Below are 11,549 nucleotides of genomic sequence, written 5' to 3' on the forward strand. Positions count from 1 at the left end.
CCATCCCGCAACCCACACAGACGACTAGACCCCACGCAATCTCCTGCACCCCACAGCTCCGGCGGCCCCATCACAAGCCACCTACGTGCCGGAAGGAGGGGAGACCGATCTGCTGTCTGACTCCTGCACATCCCAGGTCCTGCTGCAGCGATCGAGACAAGAAGAAGCTACTAAGTTACATCACCTGTTTAAGGCTTTCTCCTGGAGATGTCCCGACGCAGAGGCCAGCGTCCGCATCCAAAAAGGCTGGATGATTTTTTTCTCAGCGCCGACAGCCAGACAAGCCCTTGCAGCGAGCGCTCCGACTTCTCCCTCGTCCAGCGCGGGAAGCAGAAGAGAGGGCTCTCCCTCACCCCCAGCTCACAGAAGATCCCCATCAGAACTCTCATCCAGACAAACGGTGAGTGAAATTGCCGACACACCTGCTTCACACAGAAAGGCAGAAAAAAGACACAGTAGTGCCCCACAGCATGCCCACAAAATGGCGCCCGGCACTATCAAACATATCTCACAGGAGAATTCTGCACTAAATAGCCCAAATAAACACAAAATAGGGCCCCAAGATCGTTCTTCACCGGAGCGCTCACCATACATCTTAGAAAATGAGATACAAGTACCTCCTGCACATAATAAAAATGCAGAAAAAAGGAATAGCATATCCTCACATGCTGCCCACAAAATGGCGGCGGCTTCTTCTTTACTCCTGTTGGAAGACATGTCTCCCACAGTAAGCCCGCTCAAACAAAGACCCAAGATAGATGATATATTAAACAAAGAGCAACAAACCCCATCTCTAAAAGAATATATCACAGCTCTTCCTTCGTCCTCCCAACCAGCATCTGAATCATTTATTAAAGAGATGGTAATCGCTTTAAGCGACTCCCTACAACTTAACTTCAACTCCTTGAGAAAGTCCCTGAAAACCACAATAGAGGACATAGAAGAAAGAGTATCACACACAGAAAATAAAATGGGAGAATTCTCGCAGTCGCATAATGCACTAATAGATGCGCATTATGAGCTGGTAGATGAAGTTGCCCAACTAAAAACGAAAATTGCGGACATGGAGGACAGGAACAGGAGAAACAATATCAAAATCCGTGGAGTCCCGGAAAATATTATAACATCTGAGATTCCTGCCTACTTAAACCGCCTAATGGCTACTTTGCTTCCTAATGCCTCCAATCTAGATCTATCTATAGATAGAGCGCATAGATTACCGAAGCCTAGATATCTTGCCGAGTCCATCCCAAGAGATATCATCGCAAGGGTGCACTTTTTTCAGACAAAGGAAGCTTTAATGTTAGCAGCGCGGAAATCTAATCCGCTACCAGCTCCCTATGAAAATATTCATCTATTTACGGATCTATCTAAAGCCACAATGCTGGAAAGGAAGAAATTCTCTTTAATTACCATGGCTTTGCGCCAAGCAAAAATTCCTTACAGATGGGGCTTCCCGACTAAAATTCTGATAAGAAGAGACGACACTACCCACGTCTTTCTCAATCCAGAGGACGCTACCCAGATCTGCAGAAAGTGGGGCATAGCTCTCCCCTCGCCACAACACCATCAGCCTCCACCGAAAAAACCTCAAGCAGTAGACCAAGAATTACCCTACAAATGACTACCACTAAAGAAGAGGAAGTCTTCTCCTTTAAAAATAATTGGTGGCTGAGCTCGGCGTTTTCCAGGCGAACTTTTTCCCCCCACCATCATTGTACAGGTTTCTTAACCTGAGACAAATTCTACTTCGTCACTTTACATCTGGAAAGTGATTTGTTTTCTGTCTCTTTCAAACTTATATTCTGTAACGTTATAATCTGTGAAAATAGTTCAGCTCTATTAAGAAAGTGTTAACATTTTGCTGTACAATAGCTAGTTTCTAGTTACTTTTTACAGTAGTAAATTTTACTTGCTCTCAGGTCCAAATAACATAGGATCTTCCACGTCTCAACTCTTTAAATCCCAAGCATAACAGAAAAAAAAAAAAAATGCCAATTAAAATTCTCTCTTTAAATGCGAACGGGTTGAATTCCCCCTTTAAACGTTCCTCTCTTTGGAGGGAAGCTGTATCTTCTAGAGCAGACATTCTATGTGTCCAGGAGACCCATCTCACTTCCCCCACTTTTCCAGTATTAACCCACAAAAAGTTCCCCAAGATCTACACAGCATGTGCCCCTAAAAAGCAAGCAGGGGTCCTAATAGCATTCAGAGATACTATCAATACCGAAATTCTCACACAAAATGCGGACTCTGGAGGTAGATACCTTATTTTGACAGGGAAGATAAACTCCAAACCTTTCACTCTAGTGAATCTATATGCACCCAACCATGCCCCACTACGTTTCCTAAATAAAATAATGAGGAAGATCAGGAAATGTGAAACGGGAACTTTAATAATATGCGGAGACTTCAACGCAGTCCCCGACAAAATACTTGACTCGTCAAGAGGACTCCTGAGATCCTCCCCCTCCCTATTACCCTGGCTACAGAAAGAGAATCTGTTTGACACATTCAGATGTCTAAATGCATCTTCGAAAGAATTCTCATTTTACTCGGCCAGATATAAGGCTTTTTCCAGAATAGACCTTATTCTAGTCAACAAAAACGCTCTCCCGTGGCTTAAAGAAGCCCAAATAGGCACAATAACCTGGTCCGACCATGCCCCAACAGAAATTTCCATAAACTTGGAAAACACACAAGAAAAAGCAAAAACATGGAAGAATAATGTATTTCTCATGAAAATTCCAAAATATTGCGAAAAGATACTAACGGACCTTAAGGAATATTTTGCAAAAAACACCACCCCGGAAGTATCCCCACTAACCATATGGAATGCTCATAAAGCATATATTAGAGGAACCCTAATCAAAATTAGCTCGCATCATAAAAAGGAAAAAATGAAACAGTTGAATACACTTACTACACAAATAAGCAATACAGAACAAATATTACAGAAATCTCCCACAGAAGACTTGCATAAAGAACTTTTTGATCTTAGGCATAAACTTAGAAGTATTTTGCTAGACAATTACGACAGAGAACAAAAATCTTCCCGAGCCACTTTCTATATTTCAAACAATAAGCCCTCCCGCATGTTAGCCAAAATAGTTAAAAAAAGAACTCAAAAATCTTTGATTCCCTACATCCTGGATCCAAAAAACAAAAAAACAAAAATTTACCATCCTACTCAAATATCAGAAGCCGTCCGACAATATTACAGTAAGCTTTATAACCTAAAAGATGATGCAGAAACACCCCAACCAACAACCCAAATAATAGACTCTTTTTTGGAAGAGATAAAGCTCCCATCCCTTTCACGGAATCAGCTTCTCCAACTAAACATTCCCATAACACCATTGGAACTCAAAGATACCATCCACTCTCTAAAACCCCAAAAAGCACCCGGACCAGATGGTTTTTCAAACGATTATTATAAGGCTTTCCACTCACCGCTCACATCACACATGGCAGAAGCATTCAACCAAGGCATACAACAACGCTTTTTTCCCCCAGAGATGTTGGAAGCAACGATTGTGACCATACCCAAAGCAGGGAAAGATCCCGTCTCACCCGCCAACTTCAGGCCCATATCGTTGCTCAACTGCGACATAAAGATTTATGCCAAAACAATAGCCTGCAGACTCCTAAAAATTCTACCCAACATAGTCCATTCGGACCAGGTCGGCTTCACTAGCGGAAGACAGGCATCGGATGCGACTAGAAGGATCATAAACCTGATCCACAAAAACACTATCACACACACTCCTTCAATTCTGGTCGCGCTTGATGCGGAAAAAGCATTTGACCGCCTCCATTGGGAATTTGCTTTTTCCACACTCAATAAATTCGGATTTAGTGGCACTATCTATAACGCAATAACTGCACTGTATACAAATCCATCCGCAAGGGTACTAGTTGACGGAACCCTATCAAATTCATTTCCCATTACCAATGGTACCCGTCAGGGTTGCCCTTTGTCACCGCTCCTGTTTACGCTGGTCATGGAACCTCTAGCTGAGCATATAAGAAGTAACCCGGACATACAAGGTATCCACGCAGGATTCCGACAACATAAAATTAGCCTATTTGCGGATGACATCTTACTTTCTCTCACTAGTCCACTACATTCTCTCAGGAAAGTCCATCACACCCTTACTAAATTCGCAAAAGCATCCTTCTACAAACTAAACATTACTAAATCCCAAATTTTAGGCATGCATATAAACGACACACTAAAACAAGATATTAGGAAAGAATTCCCCTTTCAATGGCAAACTAAAAGTATCCCGTATTTAGGAATAAAACTATGCTGTCCTATTTCAGAACTAGCAAATGCCAACTACCCCCCCCCCTGCTAAAACAACTACAAAATGAACTAGACTCCTTCAGCAAACAGCCTCTATCTTGGCTGGGAAGAGTGATATCATATAAGATGATTATTTTACCCAAAATTCTTCACTTTTTCCGAACCCTACCATTACAAATTCCAAAACAAACAATTGAAAGCTTCCAGAAACAACTATCTAAGTATATTTGGCAAAATAAAAAACCAAGAATGGCATTATCCACATTATCATTAAACAAAAACCAAGGAGGATTGGGTGTCCCTAACTTGGAATCTTATCGTAAAGCCACGATCCTTAGCCAAATACCTTCCTGGCTACGGCATAACCCTAACTTAAGCTGGCCAACTTTAGAACTAGAGCACAACAGTCAAAGACCTCTATCCCTCCTTCTACATGCTCTCACTCTAACCACATTCGCCCCCAACCTTAAAAAACATCTAATATTGTCTGGACTCTCACCCCCGATGAAAGCTTCAATAGAAGCCTGGAAAGAACTCCTCCTAAAATCCGAGAGAAATTCTCCCGTTACCTACTACAACATACCCCTTAGAGCACTAGAATTTCTTATACCCAACCTTAGGCTAACTCCATGGATAAACAGTGGAATTCACTACATCTCAGATTTGTTTTCTAAGGACCATCTGTTATCCTTCCAAGATCTTAGATCTAAATTTCATATCTCAGCAACTGAAGGATATAAACATATGCAAATTGCATCGCTTCTTTACGCACAGAATATTAATTCTCTGAAAATCCCAAAAGTAGTGCTTTCAATATTAAACAACACCCAAATGAATGCAAAGACTAGATTTTTCTATGACATTTTCACTGGTATGTTGAGACCTTCCAAAAAATGCCACTTATTAAACTGGGAGAAAGATCTAGAGCTGGAAATTCCCAGAGATCAATGGCTGAAAGCCTTCAAATGGGCTGGACAAGCCTCGCGAGGGGCAAATTTGATAGAAACCCATTTAAAGGTACTCACGAGGTGGTATTTTACTCCAACTCTTCTGAAATGTAGAAAATTAGCCCTAGATGACAAGTGTTGGAGGGAATGTGGGGGGCAGGGATCCCTGCTTCATATTTTCTGGTCATGCCCACAAATAAAACCCTTTTGGAAGGAAACCTTCCAATTATTGCGAGACGTGTTCAGGGGGAACTTTCCCTTTAGCCCGAAACTGGCCCTCTTTCTGATAGACCCAGGTGGGATAGACCCCCACTCTAAAAACCTCATAGGACATATCCTATTAGGTGCAAAATATCTAATTACTAAAAAATGGAGGTCCGAAATCCCACCGAATCGCTCAGAACTTATTAATCTGATAACTGAACATAGTTCATATGAGAAAATACTTGCTTTACGCAGCGACAGGATTTCTAAATTTAATGAGACGTGGAATCCATGGTTAAGAAAATTCTCAAAATTAGAATAAAGTTCGTGTGGTCCTATGTAATATTTGCTGAGTAAGTTTCACTTACAGGCCTTGTTCCAGGCCTTCTTTAAGTTTTTGTCTATCAATATATTTTAACCTCCCCTCCCTCTGCTCCCACCCCCCCCCCCCACACCTCCCAACCCCCCCTCCCCCCCCTACCCCATGTGCTCCCGTATTAATACTCACCTACTTTCTTCTTTCTTTAGAAAATTAGAAAATGCTTTGTGACAAACTTCTAGCTGAGTTCTTTACTCCAACCGACTTATAATGTAATTGGATCCATATTATATGTCACTTATTGATGTGATTGTTTGTAAAGTTTAATGAACACAAATTTTCATGTAAGCAAGCTTTTCAATAAAAATTTATTGTTGAAAAAAAAAGATCACATTGTCTGGGAATAAGTTTATTTTGTATGGAATGCCCTAAGGGGATCCCCTTAATTAGTGGGTTGGATCTTATTGATTCTGCTAGGGATTCCATTAGTACAGAAAAGATTAAATCGGAGAGAGGGCCGCTCTGGTGAGTACCGTTGTCTGACGGGGATGTTTAATGGCATTTAAGAATGAATTTAGGAAAGAGATCGGACAAAAGTTACTTGGGGAGTCTGGAGATTTACCCTCCTTTGCAAGTGTTATAATAGTTGCTTTGAGGTTTTTGGGGGGAAGGTGACCTGAATGTATTGCCTGATTGAAGAAGTTCTGAATGTGCAGGAGTAGAATATGTCAAAAGGTCTTAAGATATTCATTTTCAAACCCATCTGGACCCGCAGCTTTGCCCACTTTTAGAGATTTGATGGTTCTATTTCCTGGTCTGAGATGGGATTGTTGAGACCTTGAAGTTGGGATGAGGTGAGATGCAGGGGGGAAATTTACATCAAAAAGTTTTCAACAAAGTGCTCATGAAGTTGTGGAGTGTAGCTATCATTTGAGAGGTAATACAACTTGTGGCAATATTTACTGAATTTGTCAGCGATGCCTTGGGGGATTTAGGATTCTTTTTTTTTCCTGGGAAAGGAGAAAAGGAATTCTAGCTTTAGCCCGGACCCCCTTGACCACCTTAGCCATGAGGTATACTGGCTTTGTTATGGAAGTTGTAATATGACATTTTAGGTTTTTTTTATTGTATTTCTCGTGGTCTAACACTAGATGTACCTGTAAGGCCTCATTCACATGAGCGACAAGGTTGTGTGATTTTGTCGTGTTGCGATAATGCGACAGATCACGTGTTCGTTCAGCCCATGCTTTCCAATGGGTGAATTCACACCTACGATGTTTTGGAGTGTGCGACATCCAGACACAAAAACCTCACGGGTCCCGCGATATGCACGCGACTCATGAGGTTTTATTGCCCATGTTTCCCTATGGAGCCTTCCTCTCTGTTGCATCACACGAAAACGTGATTTTTGTGCGGTGTGATCCAACTTTGACAGTAGGGAATCCTACTATCAATGCCCTAATCTAAGCCCTATCTGCCGCTTCTCCCCGGGTTCCCGTCACTGTTCTTCTTCATCTCTTCTGCCTGGGGATTGAAAAATACCCACCTCCTGGAAGTGCTGCCTCTGATTGGCTGACGCTTAGCCAATCACAGCTATTTATCGAGCATTGGCACTGGAATTTTTTTTAACTGTGGCATCTGACCCAATTGCAATGCAGGAAGATGGCGCAATAACTAAGCTGGACAACAACAGTAGCAGAAGAATACTTTATTCCACAGGAGACACAAAGCATAGCAATCAGTCACAAAGGATATAAGATGATTGTTACATAGTCTGTATAAGAACTTTGTGGTTAAAATAAGGCCTAATGCCCACGCCATGACGGGCTCCGCCAGCGGAATACGGCAGCAGGGTCTGTCACAGCGCCACCCCCTCAAAGACCCCATACTCACCTCCCGGATCTGCAGTGCGAGGTATAGTGTGACGGCTGGCTACCATTGACTACAATGGAAGCCGGCCGTGCCTATTCCCACGGCAAATAGGACATGCCGCGGGTTATTTCATGCTGCGGAATTCCGCTGTAGAATTTCGCAGCGTGAACATTGAGCTGTTAGATTCAACAGAACCTAATGGCTGCAGTGTAACGCTGTGGATTTCCGCCGCGTTTTATGCGTCGGAAATCCGGCCGTGGGCATTAGCCCTAATGGTAGGCGCTTAGCCTGGCAGTTACAAATCCACTTCCCAGCTCACCCTGGGTTCACTGCCCCTCTGTACAGACTTCTAGCTAGTGGTCCAGAACCATTCCACCTTAGTAGGAACACTTCCTGAAGGTGACTTTCTCCAGGCCACATCTTACAATGACTCATCACCTAGTTCAACCGGCAAGATATCGGGGGTTTTGAAGTATCTTTATCCTTGTTAGGCTCCGTTTTGGTCTTGTACACCGGTCAGTCTTAGGCTTTCAGGCACTGTTGCACATACTGCCATTACATGAGTACAGCAACCACGAGGCACATGTTGGAGACATGTTATAGTCTCAGGCTGTGGCCCTGAGGCTCCCTTTCAGTCTTTCTACGAAATATTCACAGTGTGATACCCTTTTGATTGAACACAAGAAGCAGAATTGCTGACAGGTTATATCTTCCTCTTCTCTTGTGTCGTCCTCCTCTTCTTCTCCTCTCGTGGCATCTTCTTCTCTCGTGGCGTCCTCTTCTCCTCTCGTGGCGTCCTCTTCTCTTCTCGTGGCGTCCTCTTCTCCTCTCGTGGCGTCCTCTTCTCCTCTCGTGGCGTCCTCTACTCCTCTCGTGGCGTCCTCTACTCCTCTCGTGGCGTCCTCTACTCCTCTCGTGGCGTCCTCTTCTCCTCTCGTGGCGTCCTCTACTCCTCTCGTGGCGTCCTCTACTCCTCTCGTGGCGTCCTCTACTCCTCTCGTGGCGTCCTCTTCTCCTCTCGTGGCGTCCTCTTCTCCTCTCGTGGCGTCCTCTTCTCCTCTCGTGGCGTCCTCTTCTCCTCTCGTGGCGTCCTCTTCTCTTCTCGTGGCGTCCTCTTCTCCTCTCGTGCCGTCCTCTTCTCCTCTCGTGCCGTCCTCTTCTCCTCTCGTGCCGTCCTCTTCTATATGGGGATGTGTAGCAATCCACAACAGGGAATTTTGGTCAATTTTGTTATGCTTTGTTTTTTAAAAATAAAAATTGTATGGGACACTGGGTGGTGGTGGAATTAGCAAGGAGAAGGGATTGTGGCTAGGTTTTGACTATAGCTTGACTACTCCTTCAACTGTATTATACTGTATTGTCCGATGCAACTTATAAAATATTTTTGAACCATATCTTTTTCTTCTCTCACACAGATCTTGCCTTGGTGACCATGAAAGGACTGCTGTGACCCCCAAAATACAGCAGCCCCTTCATACACATGATCAGTGAGAATGCCAGCGGTCTGACAGCACCAATTACATACTTACGGCATATCCAGGCTATATGTGAGTGTTACTTCACCGGACCCCTGTAAACTAGATTTTACGATCAGAAATAGAAAAAAATGACTCAGACCAAGGGTAGTAAGTTAAATAATGGAACATTTATTTTTATTCTATGTGTTTTGGTTGTTACCTCCCATCACTCACGAAGAGGGAACAGCAACACGCAGGACAGGAAAAATCCCCAGTGGAGGAAACCTGCAGGGAAACCATGGCTGCTGTACTGCCCTTCCTCTGGGCATACTAAGGGAGGTAACACTATAACGTGTGTAAAGTGAAGGCTTGTCACTATTTATGGTGACTGCGTGTGACTATTTATGGTGACTGCGTGTGACTATCTATGGTGACTGCGTGTGACTATCTATGGTGACTGCGTGTGACTGACTATTTACGGTGACTGCATGTGACTATCTACGGTGTGTAATGATGATGATTATTGAATGTGTTGATGGCTGTACGGTGTGTGTATGTGCACATGTATGGGTATGAGCCATCAATGTGTGAGACAGTGTCTGTGGGCATGCGTGTGACTATACAAAAGATACTCATCTTCATCAGTCGCAGCCGGTGTCTGGGTCCTCCTCTGCTTGGCAGAATTTTCTCAAGGATGGATACCGGCGGAGGGTCTTACAGAGGATGCAGTCTGGATGCTTGAACCGTGTGTCGCTGATGAAGTCTTCCTCGTCCATCCTGAATATTGGAATAGCCAAGCTGTGATCCGGCTGCCGCTCTCTTGTCCATGCACAATGGGAAGGGCCCTCTGCCATCACCTAGAATGAAACAGTGTATCAATATCATTAGCACTACTGACTCTTCATCAAAGACCGGAGTATTTTATATGATTTCTACTAACCAGATCACAGGTAGTTCGGTCCACCCAAGCTCTAAATCCCATCCGGCGGAGCAGCTGGTCCTGATGCTGGAAGAGTACTTCTGTATTCTCCATCCAGGTGTTTCCTAGGGCCCAGGGGTAGATCTGCCACCGAAACGGGAATTCCTCTTCCATCTGATTGGCTAAGAACCTGGCAGAAAAGATTAAACGAGATGATAGAACGAGTCAAAACCGTGTAGAGCGGATTATCTATATAAGAAGGAGAGACCTGGAGAAAAGGGGAGAGCTAATGAACACTAGTGTTAGTAATGTTACCGGATCCTGGAATCCTCTCCGAATTTCACTCGGACTCTCCTGTTACTTGTTTACTATTCATTTTTATATTTACAGATCTGGTATAATAAAAGCAACTTACAGAGCTGGGAAGAAGTTCTTTCGATATTCCTCGGTACGGAGTCCGGCTCTCCTGAAGTACACGAGGACCATCTCCAGGAGGTACTGGTGGGAGGAGAAGGACAGTTAGAGGCTGCGACTACTAACAAGTAAAGGATATAATAACTACTCTGGATGAGTAAATCTCATTGTCACATCTAATAAGGACTATTATGTCACCAGGTTATACAGTGCGGTGTGTCTCCAGGCCTATTACACGAGCGTAAGTCCCTATATGTATATATGGTGAATATTCTGTAATATTACCTTGTCAGATATCTTCAAACATCCATCACAGGCGAGGAACAGCCAATGATATTTATCCTCTAGAAAAAAAAAGAAAATGATCAATTTGTTTAGTGACTACAGTAAAGTTACATAATTTAACCTGATTCAACACTACAACCATTGGAAAGGCCCAATGTGTCTTACCGAGGACATTGAGGAACGCTGCCATCTCCTGCGGTTGGGCCCGGTCATCCCTCCTCCTCTTCGGAGGGTCTTCCTCTTCCCTTAGAATGATCACTCTCATCCTTCAAATTTGATACAGACCCTTCAATCTGAGCATAATATCATGTATTTTTGCATTTTCATTTACATAAAGTCATCTTTTCAAGAATAAAAAAAATACTAAACTATTATAATATACATTACCATTCTCTTTTATTTACTAATCTATAGTCAGTTATATTACTTCTTGTATAGACTACAACATGATCCGTGACTATCAACATGCTGCTGTGGAACAATTCCCCAGCACTAAAAATGTAATCTTATACCTTCATAAATCTAAGCTTTTTTAGTTTGTTAAAATTTTATCATTTAAAAAGAGATCCCTTTTCCTCTTCCATCCTCTGTCGTCTCGTCTGAACAGGGTACGTAGTATCCAAGCTACGGCGTCCATGATCCTTAACAGGGGAAATAAAAAGGGTTTATTAGGACAAACCCTTCCAGTGTAACTGCATTACACATGTAAATCCCAGTGCAGTCCCTATAGACCTGTCATTACATTATGTGTATGTGTCCCTATAGACCAGTCATTACATTATGTGTATGTGTCCCTATAGAGCTGTCAGTACATTATATGTAT

The 11,549-nt window shown here is 43.1% G+C and overlaps 1 long non-coding RNA gene across 1 annotated transcript in view; it reads left to right on the forward strand.

Annotated features, from left to right (window-relative positions):
• The window catches only part of LOC136619874 (uncharacterized), a 28,799-nt gene extending 19,277 nt beyond the window's left edge, over nt 1-9,522 (forward strand). Inside the window, exons 2-3 of the long non-coding RNA XR_010791073.1 lie at nt 9,067-9,198; nt 9,347-9,522. This is a non-coding gene — a long non-coding RNA (uncharacterized lncRNA). The remainder of the gene's footprint in view (nt 1-9,066; nt 9,199-9,346) is intronic.
• Nucleotides 9,523-11,549: the final 2,027 nt, after the last annotated feature.

This window comes from Eleutherodactylus coqui, chromosome 3 (assembly GCF_035609145.1).
Source record: "Eleutherodactylus coqui strain aEleCoq1 chromosome 3, aEleCoq1.hap1, whole genome shotgun sequence".
NCBI classification, from domain to species: Eukaryota; Metazoa; Chordata; class Amphibia; order Anura; family Eleutherodactylidae; genus Eleutherodactylus; species Eleutherodactylus coqui.